Genomic DNA, 13,819 nt, shown 5'->3' on the forward strand with positions numbered 1-13,819 from the left:
TATACTATATTATATTCTGCATTATGTGTGTATATACATTATATACCATATTTCTAATACACCGTAACTGAACATGATTTTAGGGAGTGTTGATGGTGGGTCCACCAGGCACAGGAAAGACATTGCTGGCCAAAGCTGTTGCCACTGAGTGCCGAACCACCTTCTTTAACGTGTCCTCCTCCACCCTCACCTCCAAATACAGAGGGAGTCGGAAAAACTTGTGCGGCTGTTTGAGATGGTACACTACTCCTCCTTAACCAATTTAAAATGGCAGCCAAAACTATACATACAATAAACCATACATACATTTGTGTGTTTGCATGTTCACACAGGCACGCTTTTACGCCCCCGCCACCATCTTCATTGATGAGATAGACTCCATCTGTAGCCGTAGAGGAAACTCTGAGGAACATGAAGCCAGCAGACGTGTCAAAGCTGAACTACTCGTCCAGATGGATGGTACTGCTTCATACAAACTGTAGAATTTAAAAGCTTTAAAAGTATTTCATGTTCAGTAATATTGTCAATTTAACTGCACAGACACTGTTGGAAGAGAATTTGAATGGAGCCGCATAATGAAACTAACTTTGCAACATTGACCCTGTTATTGAACTGAATTTAATCAACATCACAAACTGATATAAGCTGAATAAACACTATTGCCTTGTGCCGAGCTATTATTTGAATTTCTAATTGAGCTGTATAATGACACATCTTCTGTAGAAGTGCTTTACTGCAACATTCTTGTTTATTAGTGTCAAACTGCTCTGAAAAAAGAAAATCAATACATAAACTTCTTGTGCTTCCAGGTGTTGGTGGGACGTCTGAAAACGACCCTTCGAAGATGGTCATGGTTCTGGCAGCCACCAACTTCCCATGGGACATCGATGAAGCTCTGAGACGCAGGCTAGAGAAGAGGATTTACATTCCTCTGCCCTCAGGTATTCAGAATTACCCATCAGACCGTATTAAATGACATCAGCTTAATACATCTCCGCTCAAGATACATAAACATAATGAAAGTATTTGAAATCATCATTTGTATTCCTGAAGCTAAAGGAAGAGTGGAGTTACTTAAGATCAGCCTGAAGGAGCTGGAGCTGGCCAGTGATGTCAATGTGGACAAGATCGCTGAGCAGATGGAGGGATACTCTGGTGCTGACATCACCAATGTTTGCAGGTGCCTGCAGCCTTTCTTTTGTGTGCAACCTGAATTTATTTGCAATGCTTAAAAGTCCCACAATTCTAGAAGTGATTCACTGTTTTTGAATAATTGCAGAGATGCGTCCCTGATGGCAATGAGAAGGCGGATTGAGGGCTTGACCCCTGAGGAGATACGAAACCTGTCGAAAGATGAGATGCACATGCCCACTACAATGGAGGACTTTGAGACGGCACTCAAGAAAGTGTCCAAGTCTGTATCTGCTGCTGACCTAGAAAAATATGAAAAGTGGATAGCGGAGTTTGGCTCCTGCTGATGATGCCAAAGAACCTTATTCGTTCCTCCTTACAGTCACCGTTAGCACTTTGAAAGACTGAGGGTCAGTTTCACTAAATCTCCGAGCACTTCCACCGTACCAGACTGAAATCAAAGGGTGGAAGTCTTGCCTTAAATGAGGTTTGTATCTTGAGTTTACAGATTCACAGTAATAGTTTAATATATAATAGTAATAGAATTGGTTTTACATACAGGACTTTTCAGAGCTGCTTCGCTTGATACAGGTTAAGCTTTCTCTTAAACTGAAATTCACTCGCATCAGTTTGTAAGGATGAAGGCTGAACTAATTATCCAGTAAATCCAGAGTGCTGGAGTCTGGGAAACCTGTTTTGGTGCTCTTATAACAAACAGCCCCATGATGTGCTGCCTAACTGTAGTGTGTACAGACAATAATGTTAATGTGGACACAGGATTGTTTGATCTTTACTTGCAAAATCACTGCCAATGACCAAAGACCAGCTGTCCAGCTATTCTCTGTTGTCTCCAAATGCTACTTGAAGCGAAAAGCTATGCAAGCTAAAAAAGTTTTTTGCTCCTGTGGTTGATTTAAAGGCCAAAGTTTCCAGCATCGGACAATTGTCTTAATATGATGAGACCAGCATGTCTTAAAGGTGTACAGCACTTGACTTTTATAAACACTATGGAACTTGTTTCTTTTCATTACTAACATTCCATTGCCATGATCAAGTTTTAAAATGATGTATTTTGTTGAAATAAATATTTTTTAAAGACTCGGAGACAAAATAATTTGAGCAGAATTTACTCTTGTAACAAACTTGGAGGAAAAACATCATAATGCATCAGAATGACAGAAAATGACCCATTTCATTAAAAGCCAATGAAATGGCTACACTGAAATATAAGCATCCTGCTGAAATGTTTAAAATGTTGAGGTACATCGCTTGAAATGACTGAAACATTGTGATGTGATGGTGAATGCTTTGACACTGCTCAGACCCCAGTGTACAAATCTTCATTTCATTCATCTAATGCAGGTCAGAGTTGAAATGTATTGCTGCTGTGCATGCTTAAACATAACAGGCAATAGCTGACGCAACATGATTATTAACATTAAGCAACAGTTTTATACAATCCATTTAAAACAGAGAAATAATCCATTTAAAATAATATGGACAGTTTAAATCAGCCATTAAAGTTATATTGATGGTCCTTTACATTAATGGATTATTTGTCCATTTGTCCTTTATAATGCTGTACCCTTTAATTGTCAGTAATGACACAATGTCATGTCCATACAACAGGCAAAGCAATACCTAGTATTACCATAAAACAAACACTTTAGAGGAAAAAAAAGGCAAATATATTTTAGGGACTGTGCATATTTAAATATATGCACCTGTTCCACCTCACAATGTAGTGAAAAATACAAAAAGTAGTTTACTGATTATGCTGTTAAACGGACACAGATGTGAAATAGAAATCTGTTTCATTAGGAAATGTCGGGGGAATCTTTTTTTTTCTTTTAAAAGTGCTACATTGAAATCATTGGTATTGTCAACCAAATAAAGCCACATAACCGAACTAATGAGAACGCATCCAATCACTTATCTATCAAAAATGCTTTTTCAGTTGTTTCTCCCTCCATGTTATCTATTAGCCTCTGTTTTTCATCATCTGGCATCAGAGTCTCTGGATTCCAAATGAAAAAATCCCCTAAAAAAGACAGAAAGAGCCATGTATTAATTTATGTGTGATAATCAGGCGAACTAACTGTATAGCACTTGTAATCCCATCTATGGAACTAAATGAAATGACCATGCATTTGATGGCAGGGTTGGTGCAGGTTGTACCTTTGTTCACAGGAGGGGAACAAAAGATCCAGGATCTTAATGATGACAGCTGAACCTGCTACACCAACCACCACCACCCACATGATCAAGAAGAAGAGTGGGATAGAGTCAGACCAGAAGCGCCTCAGTTTCTCTCTCAGCCCCCTGACCCACTGACACGCCACCTGCCAACACACACAATAACAACACATGAGGAAATGACACTACAGAATAACAGGACATTTTTAAAAAATATGAGGAAATTAAGGTCATCCAGAGTTACTAGTTTAAAAAATGTATTAATTATATTTTAATTCTTAATTATATTTACATAACGGTTGAGGACCAGTAAAAAAAAATTATGTTTAGGTCTCTCGTGCTCCCCAAAGAAAAACAGTTATATTGTGAAATATTATTACAATTTAAAATATTCCCATGATTGCAAAGCTGAATTTTCAGCAGCCATTATTCCAGTTTTCATTGTCACATAATCCTTCATAAATCATTCTAATATGCCAATACCCAGCTCAAGGAACCTTTGTGCTGATTAATATTTTTGTGGAAACGGTTTAATATTGGTCCAAGAGTTAACAGTTCACAGTCACTTACACTATAGGAGGACACAGACCCACTCAGAGGAGACTCGAGCAGTAAGGAATCTGAAGTCATTTCCTCTTCCTCTCTGGACTCATACAGAGTGTCAGGGTCCATCCGCAAGGGTGTTTCAGGAAGTTTCCCTGGAGCTGCGATCTCCTCCTGAGTGGTCTCTGGATGTTTTGAGTAGATAGTGGCTGGTAGTAAGCACTTGGTCTTCAACTGTGAAGACAGAAAAACCATTCATAAAGATCCTTCCAGTTTAAAGAATCAGTCATTTTTTGGAGATTACAAAACAACAGGCATTTGCTCCATGAATCCATCTAACCTGTATAACGTATGGATGCATTAGTCACCAAGACGTCACTCTCTCGTGGGATGTCTGAGAGCTTGCTTCTTGATGAAGGGTAAATACTGGTCACCTGTGTGATCTCCTCAGAGCTCTGGTTCCACAGGATCTCCACCTCACACACATCTGGCTGCTGGACCTACAAAATATACAGCATCAGGCATTCACGTGCACAGCCGCATTCTAGAGTTTAGATCTGTTCCATCATTAAAGCAGTCATTCCATATTTAAGACTCAATTACTCTAGAAAGGACATAACAGATATGAAAAATAATTCATTTGTCAGTTATCATTAACAGGGTAATGAATAAAACCTTTTCATCTGCTAGCTGGATTATCTCCTGACTCAGGACGAGTAACAGAAGCTGCTCTCCAGCATCACTCTGAACATATGACTGATTGAGCATCAGCCTCAGCTCACTGCTGACCAACCCATCCGTAAGATTTCTAGAGCTCACATTAGAACCATCCACTGCAAACACAAAGAAAAATTTTATTTCCGCTATTGCAGGAAGAGTTCAGCAATAATATTCAAATTTACTCACCCTTAAACCATCCTAAATATGAAGTTTGTTTCTTCATCAGAACAGCAGAAATTCAGTAATACATCATTTGCTCACCAATGGATCCTCTTAAGTCAATGGGTGCCGTCACAGTTCAAACCGTTCAAACAGTCCAGTCAATCAACAAAAGCAAGCAATATAATGGATACAGGACTCATATTTCGGCTTGAAGCAATGGATTGAAGTTAAAATTTAACCTCTTGATTAATTACAAGCATGCAGGTTAACAAACTGGAAGGACTGATGTTTTTAGCAGTTATTTGGACCGTCATTTTGACGGCTCCCTTTCATTGCAGTGGATCCACTGTTGGACAAGGGATATAATGCTACATTTCTCTAAATCTTCTTTCTGTGAAGAAACAAACTTCTAATACATCTTAGATGGCCTGAGGGTAAGTGATTTTTCAGCAATTTGTCTATTTTTGTGTGAACAATTCCTTTAATGTTAGTTAATGCATTAACAAACATTTACTAACAATAGCCTATACATTGCAGTACTTATGCAACAAATAATACAACTGTTAGCTAATTATTTGTTTATGTATGGTCGGGTCTTTTACTTTCTTTGCATTTTTCATTGTTAGAAGAAGTGTAATTCATACAATGTGAAAAGAAGGCAGACAAAGATACATACACAATAAAGCTGGACAGGTCATCCTTGTGACTTCTGAAGGCTTGAGAAGAGCTCCATTAATAAACGTTTCATTGTCCAAAAGACCTATATTTAAATGTATCTAAAAGGAGATGAGAAAACATTTTAAATGATCACGCCTTCACAGAACAACATAATATGGATGTGACGCTCCATTTTCGTGTAAATATTCCACGATTTATTATCTTACCTGTACACTGTACTTAGTCTGGTTAGTTGCACTAACCGCTGTCACATTTAACACAACCGTTTCCTGTGAAACAAACCACATACACAATGACAAACGCGGCTGTTTACAGGACTCCGACTTGACAGTAAAGTGCTTACGTTTTCAATGCTGAAAGACACTGTTTTGTGTAAACTAACCGTGAATATTAAACCGACAATTTCTTTAAATGTGTCAGACCAAACTATTGTGTAGCTACGTTACATCTATCAATCAGATAAGCCTTTGTGCTGCTAACGTACACGTGAATGTATCAGAGACAGGAAACGATCTAAAAATATGAGACATGTCACGTACCTTGGTTATTTGTTTCGATTGTGCGTTGGCCAGGACAAATAAGATACTTAAATAAACAACCGTTAAACGCATTTTCCATGTAGACGCCATTTTTATCACGCTAGATATCAACAATACGTGAATTAAAATGCGCTCATGACGCTCTACGCGTAATGTCGTAATTTCGGTCATTCCCGTTTGCCTTGACGTAGCGTTATCCTAATTGGATATTAGGAGTACTACGGGAAGATTCATACAGTTATACATTTTGTAATGACAACGTTTGCGTTCATCTTTTTTTAATTTCTTTTATATTTTTTTTTTGTCAGAGGAATCCCTAACTACAGTAGTTCACTTACTTTGAGTAACCAGTGAGTTATAATCTTGCGCTTTCAGTTGTAAAACATTTTATTTATTTATTTTTTTACTACAAAATATTAATATATAGTGAGTTACAGTGATTACAGTGATATTTTACATCTTGCGCTTTCATTTGTTATTACATTTTAATTCATTTATATTAAAAAATAAATAAAAATTATACTGCATTTTCACAAACTCCTTTTTGTAAGAAAATGTCTATGGGAAAATATAATTTATACCTCACACTATAATCAAGCACTTTATTAGACTGTCTTGTTTTATTGCTCAGCTGAGATTTTCGTAAAATCTTCCATAGGTCAACAGAAAGGAGGGGAAAAAATCAGTTAAACCAGGCTATGTTTTGTTTTACAAACACAAACACATTTTAATTTTTAAAATATAATAATTCCTGTCATACTACTTGTAAAAAAAAATTAAATATGTGATAACATTGTGATTGTTAATATTATATATACGCAATGCTGCATTTAAATAAGGGGAACACAAAACTGGTTTATGGATCACATAGTTTCACTGAGGAGAACACACTGGTGTTTGACCCAGAGTTGTCTAGATTAAGCAGATCTCCAGAACCTAATGCGCTGAACCAAAATCCAGGATAAAGGGGTTGAGTGAATGTGGTCTGGACGCGGTGTAAGAGGGTCACTGTATCAGAGACACTGTAGAAAGACAGAGTCCCTGCACTGTAGTCCACAAACACACCTACCCTAGAGGACAGAGGTCTTGAGATCTCTGTTTTACTGCTCTTATGCCAGAAAACAGGCTTGGGAAAACACTGCAGACTCCAAGATGTGTTGTTTGTTTCCGAACGTGCCAACTAATCCCTTTCCTCTGCCACTCATTTCTTTATACGAGACTGATATATGCACACATCTCCCGCTCCACTCCACCTCCCAATAGCAGCGTCCAAACACACTCTCCTTGCAAAACACCTTGCAGGGGAACTTATAAATCCCTAAATGCCCAGTATATGTCATCTGTCTGTTGTTCTCAGAGAGGACGAGGTCTTCAACCACTGTGTTGGGATCAAGGGTAAAGCTACAAAAATCTATGGAAAATTGTTATAATCAGTTATTGCCAAACAATTGAATTTTTTGTTGTTGTTAAAATCACTGCACATATATGGTACATAATAAAGCACATACAGAGACTTACATTGTTTAAAGTGATTCCTGATTCTGGTTAATGGTAAAATCTGAATTCTTGCCACTATAAAAGAACAGAGAAGTACAAAATTAAATTAAATAATTAAATGTCTACTGGTCATGTAAGATAAAAAGTAACAGATTAAAAAAAATACAAACTTTTGAGAGTGAAAATGATTTAAATGATTTAAAGGAGTCTCTTACCAACAGAGATGATATTACTGATCTCCTCCTGACAAAAATCTTCAAAATGTTGTTTTAAATCAGAGATAGATTTCCTCAGTCCATCAAACAGAATATGATTAACAGTCATACTGGATGACTGATCATATTCAGAAGAATCAGAGAGTTTCTGAAAAGTTTATATTGAGAAAAACATTTATATAACAAATGTTTTGCACTGAACCAGAGAAAATGCTTCAAGCAACCTGTGGCTTTACCTTGAAAGGAAAATGTTGCTCTGTGTGTGGATGTTGATCCAGCTCTGTGTCTGTCCTCTGGAGGTCAGCGATCTCCTGCTCCAGCTGCTCCAGGAGTCCTTCAGCTCGACTCACTTCAGTCCTCTCCTGATCTCTGATCAGCTGGGTCACCTCATGCTGTCTTCTCTTGATAGAGAGGATGAGCTCAGTGAAGATCTTCTCACTGTGCTCCACCGCTGTCTGAGCAGAGTGCTGTGAGGAGAAAAAAGTAGTACAGTTTAACTTTTAAGTTTCACTTTTTTTCCTGATGCTTTTAATTCTTTAACAAACACATCAATGTTCATCAGTGTCACATGATCCTTCAGAAATCATTCTTTGTGCTCAAGAAACAGTTCTTATATTATTATCATTATCATTAACAAGTTAAAAACAGTTGTGATTAATATTTTTGTGGGGATTTTTCAGGACTATTTTTTTATTTGAATAGAATGTGAAAATGCATAGAAAGGGAAAAGAATGCATATATATATATATATATATATATATATATATATATATATATATATATATATAGTAACATAAATGCTTTTAAACTGCCACTAGTTTAACTTTAGTTTAATCTTTGTTGAATATATATATAGTGCAAAAGAAAAGGATCATCTCTCACCTTCAGTGTGTTCACAACCTGTTTCAGCTCCTCTATTGTTTTCTGTTTCTCCTGGATTCTCTGCGTGGTTGTTCTCTGCATCTTCTCGACCTGGTTCTTTGGATTTTATTTATTTTAATACTCCTTTATGATTCCAGGAACAGAGTGAACATTATAGATGCTAGTACTGGCGTTCTGTGTGTGATGGTCAAATGAAAAGCGAAACATTAGTCATGTGGTTGGATAGCAGGTTTGAGGTTTCCTAGCTATGGTAACCGATTAATTTCTGTGCCTCATGATACTGAAGATATAAAATGTGTTATTATACATAAAGATTACCATTTTGATGTAATTTTACATTAGGCGATTTTCCAAAGCGTCTTCTTCTTTATAATATTCGTAACCATTCCCCAGTCCACACGGAGTTTCTGAGGCACGAGCCTGAACTGTTTTCACAAGCGAAACAAGGACGTAGGAAGTGAGTTTGAGGTTTGCACTGAAGTGGTGAAGCAGGTTTCAATTGAGTTTCACAGAAGTTAAACACGTTATACAAGATTTAATGAGTACTGTATGCTAAGATATACAATGGAATCTCACATACGCCTAGATCTGTTTTGTTCTCCCTGGACTGGAGGGTGTCTATCTGACTGGTGAAAAAGAAATGTCTACTTTTAATATACAGTAAATATACATATAGGCATACACACACTTTGGACATTTCTAGTTGTTTAACGATTATACCTAACTGTTAGTATAGCATGTCCATTGTCAATGTGTGTTCACTGTGTTGTAATTATGAATAAATAAAATGAGTGGTAGAATGAGAAGAGTAACACTGAATATGATATCAAATGTGATTTTTATTCCATGTTAAATATAACTAAACGTGTAGACTACAGAATACATTGATCAACATGAATTCATAATGTATTCATTCAGTTAAATATTTGTAATGACAACGCTTGGATTCATTTTTTTTTTTTTCAGGATTTTTTTCCTTCTCTTTTTGCTGACTCCCATCGATGTCTGAAGAAATGTCTCCACCTACTGGGTCAACAGGAGTAGAACAATACCAACATAGTTGCACAAGATTTTACACACACGAAATACATATAAAATCCAGTATTTTGCTGCATTTGGGTCATAACTCCAGTAAGAACTATAAGACTCCAAAACCTGATTCTTTCATCAACTGATTCATTCCTGCTTCTGCAGTGGTTTTTCTTATACCTTTAGTGTACCTAAGGACTGTTTCAGCTCTTCCAGCTCTTTCTTTTTTTTCCTTGATTCTTTGCTGTACTTCCAATTGCTTTCCTGCAATCTCAGTCTTTAGGGTAGAAAACATGTAGCTCATCAAGGAAGCATATTAAGTGACTGGTATCTGACTTGTCTAACTGCTTTGATAATGTGCTCTCATATGCAACTTTCATTTTACAGCATTTTACAACTATTTTATCTTAGAGAACTGATGTAAACATCAAAAATAGTTTGAACCAATCAAGTAAGGCATATAAGATGAACGAGTCCTCACCTGTTTTCCCGTCCTTTCTGTTTCAACGTCAGCCATATCATGTTCTTTGTGTTCATTCAACGAACACAGAGCACAAATACATTTTTGGTCTGTACAGCAGTAGAATTCATTGAGTTTGTCATGTTGGGAGCAGATGTTTTCCTGCAGGTCTGGGGAAGCTTCGATCAGCTTGTTTCTCTTCAGATAGGGCACTGTGGTGTGAGCTATTACAGTAGGTGACTTTCACAGAAGGAAGCCAGGCACATTAAGCAAGACTTGACAGCTTGTGTTTTCTTCCAGTGCATTCATCAAACCGTACGTCTCCGGGTCCAGCATAGCTTGGATCTGAAGGATTGTTTGAAGAAGGTAGCTCCACTCTTTTCTTTCTCTCCAGCAGATCATCAACTTTGATGGATGTGCGTGGAACAGATTTCAGAGTGAACATCTCTCTGCACTGAGGACAGCTGTGGGATCCCTTTGGACTGTCCTGCTTCAGACTCCGAACACACGCAGAACAGAAAGTCTGTCCACAGTTACAAGTCACTGGATTTTTCAGTAGATCTTGACAGACTGGACAGCTGGCCTTGTCCTTTCCTGATGTCCTAATGGCATCTGCCATATCAGTGAGTAAGTGACTGTCCTGGGCTGCTCTCTGAAAGTATGCATTACTTTAGTTTGTTCTGTTTTTTTGTCGTTGTTGTTTTTTAGCATGATGAGCATGCGTTCCTAGAAATTATTTTTCTTCATTCCATCTACATACTTTCGCCACTCTTGAACAACAGACAGCGTCAGAAGCATCTCGCTTCAAAAAGGACTAGACTGCTGCAGAGTGGTTCTCTAATAAGGGTCCCAGAGTCTGGAGGAAGAGAGGAGAGGAACACAATCCACGTTGCTTAAGGTCCAGAGTAAAGTTTCCACAGTCAGTGATGGTTTGCAGTGCCATGTCATGTGCTGGTGTTGGTCCACTGTGTTTTCTGAGGTCCAAGGTCAACACAGTCATATACCAGGAAGTTTTAGAGCACTTCATGCTTCCTGCTGCTGTGCTGACCAACTTTATGGAGATGCAGATTTCATTTTCCAACAGGACTTGACACCTGCACACAGTGCCAAAACTACCAGTACCTGGTTTAAGGTCCATGGTATCCTTGTTCTTAATTGGCCAGCAAACTCACCTGACCTTAACCCCAGAGAAAATCTATGGGGTGTTGTGAAGAGGAAGATGCGATATGCCAGACCCAAAAATGCAGAAGAGCTGAAGGCCACTATCAGAGCAACCTGGGCTCTCATAACACCTGAGCAGTGCTACAGACTGATCGACTCCATGACATGCCGCATTGCTACAGTAATTCAGGCAAAAGGAGCCCCAACTAAGTATTGAGAGCTGTACATACTCATACTTTTCACTTTCATACTTTTCAGTTGGCCAAGATTTCTAAAAATCCTTTCTTTGTATTGGTCTCAAGATATATTCTAATTTTCTGAGATACTGAATTTGGGATTTTCCTTAGTTGTCAGTTATAATCATCAAAATGAAAAGAAATAAACATTTGAAATATATCAGTCTATGTGTAATGGATGAATACAATATACAAGTTTTGCTTTTTGAATGTAATTAGTGAAATAAAACAACTTTTTGATGATTTGAAATTATATGACCAGCACCTGTATATATTCCAGTTCAGACAGCCAAAACCTTAAAAACGTAGATACTTTGGTGACATCTTGTGGCTAATGATGGTATCAAATATAAAAACATCAAAAAATCAATAGCCACTATACAGTATGGCAGTAGTTTTCAATTGCTTTTTGGAGTTTGAGCAGGGAAATCAATGGATTCCTGTATTTCAAGATGAGAAATACAGCGGCAGACGTGTGCTGTTTAATGAAGGTTCTCCAACAAATCTGTCTCTTCTTATTTCTGAACTCAGAATGAATGACTAGGGCCATTATAAATGTTTAACCAAATCAAATAGTATTATTACACATGTTCACTTAAATGTTAAGGGTTAGTGCAAATTTGGAACATGTGACAGATAAATTTAAATGTCACATCCACTTTAGATTTTCTCTTGTACTTACAACAATGCATGACATTTGCGGCCTTTTTGACTGCAACTATATTTATTACATTTTATAAGGATAGCACCTTTACTGCAGTTTAATCTGAAATATTTTCAGGGTGTGATTTGGTTGAGAACAGAAAGACATTAAAAGTGACTGGATACTCAGAAGAGTCTGTGGCTCTGCCCTGTTCCTGCACTGAACTATTGGCTAAACCTGAACTGATACAATGGAATTATTTAAAGGGGTTATATGATGCGATTTCATTTTTTCCTTTCTCTTTGGAGTGTTACAAGCTCTTGGTGCATAAATAAGATCTGTAAAGATGCAAAGACTAAAGTATCAAATCCAAGTTATTCTTTATAAAAAGTTTAAGACTTGTCCACGCCCTATAACTATATTTAACACACCCACACATGTCTACATCACTATGTAGGAAGATTTGCATAACGCCAACCAAATGTTAATTCAAGAATGCATACTTTTTATTCTCGCTTTTGCTGCCTGTTCTGACCGGGACACGAAAAAAAAAAAAAAAAAAAAAAACACGTTTCAGAAAGAGGGGGCATGGAGGAGAAACAATAATGTACAGTATGTTGATGTTTTTTGAACCTTCAACTGCATAAATGTATTTAATTACACCAAATATTTGTATTGATTGTTACTTCTTTCTAATTTAGTTTTAAAAAGTTTCAATAAATATAATATGACATATTAATATGTGTCTATAAGCTGGTTTTATTTAAGCTTAAATAGAATATTTTAACTCAGTGATTAATTTTTGAAAAAACATCTCTGTCATTTTGAGTGCCAGTATTTGCTGCTGTTGAGACTTGATGTTTCATAAATTGCTGGATGAAATGTCATGTTATATATGGTTATATCCAGTGCTGTGTGCAATTTTGTGTGTAATCGATTCCTTTGCTCTTTCTCCAGGATGAAGTGGAATGTTCTGCAAAGACCCATAGAGCGCCCTGAATACGTCAAATTCCAATGATAAACAAACTTGAAAACAGGATTAGTTCATTTTAAACCTCAGAATTCATATTCACAGACCTTTGCATTTTAAGATTACACATGTACAAAAAAGCCACTTGATTGCTAACAACTGAAACATGAAAAATAATTATTGGAGGTTTCATGGCTATATTTGCACAGCCTGGTGGCTAATATTCAATGCTTGCAATAGCACAGCTGTACATAAAATATTGGAAAGCACACAACATAATGAGAGACATATAAGAGTTCAAAAGTGGATAAATTATTGGTCCGCACCTTGTTGGTGTATCTGTGACCAGAACATCAACTCTTTGTGGTGCATCGAGAGCCCCGGTCGTTATCCAGGGTGATGTCAGCATACCACACTGAAGTACAAACCACATCCAACAGAATTCTGTTGATGCAAGAGGAAGCATGGGGGTGGGTCAGTGATGGTTTGAGCTCCAATATAATGACCTTCCCTAGGCCCAATATCAATCCTAATGACCTGTCCACTGTTCATCAAGAGAAATTGCTTAAAATCCCTCTGGCCACTGTCCAGGACTTGTAGCTATCATTCCGAATACGAACTGATTATGAATTGGCTGCAAAAGGAGGCTCTACACCATTCTAATAAATACTTGTAGTCTAAAATCAGGGTTTTTTATTTCATTGTGCAACCCCTGTATGTGCAATATACTGAATCTGTTATTGAGCATTTGTAAGTG

The 13,819-nt window shown here is 37.3% G+C and overlaps 3 pseudogenes; 1 reads left to right on the top strand and 2 right to left on the bottom strand.

Annotated features, from left to right (window-relative positions):
- The window catches only part of LOC113037944 (katanin p60 ATPase-containing subunit A1-like), a 1,920-nt pseudogene extending 351 nt beyond the window's left edge, over positions 1–1,569 (top strand).
- A 1,057-nt stretch (positions 1,570–2,626) lies between these two features.
- LOC113037764 (glycoprotein integral membrane protein 1-like) lies at positions 2,627–6,126 on the bottom strand (annotated as a pseudogene).
- Positions 6,127–6,519: 393 nt separating this feature from the next.
- On the bottom strand, positions 6,520–8,907 carry LOC113037768 (tripartite motif-containing protein 16-like; annotated as a pseudogene).
- Positions 8,908–13,819: the final 4,912 nt, after the last annotated feature.

This window comes from Carassius auratus, chromosome 20, assembly GCF_003368295.1.
Source record: "Carassius auratus strain Wakin chromosome 20, ASM336829v1, whole genome shotgun sequence".
NCBI classification, from domain to species: domain Eukaryota; kingdom Metazoa; phylum Chordata; class Actinopteri; order Cypriniformes; family Cyprinidae; genus Carassius; species Carassius auratus.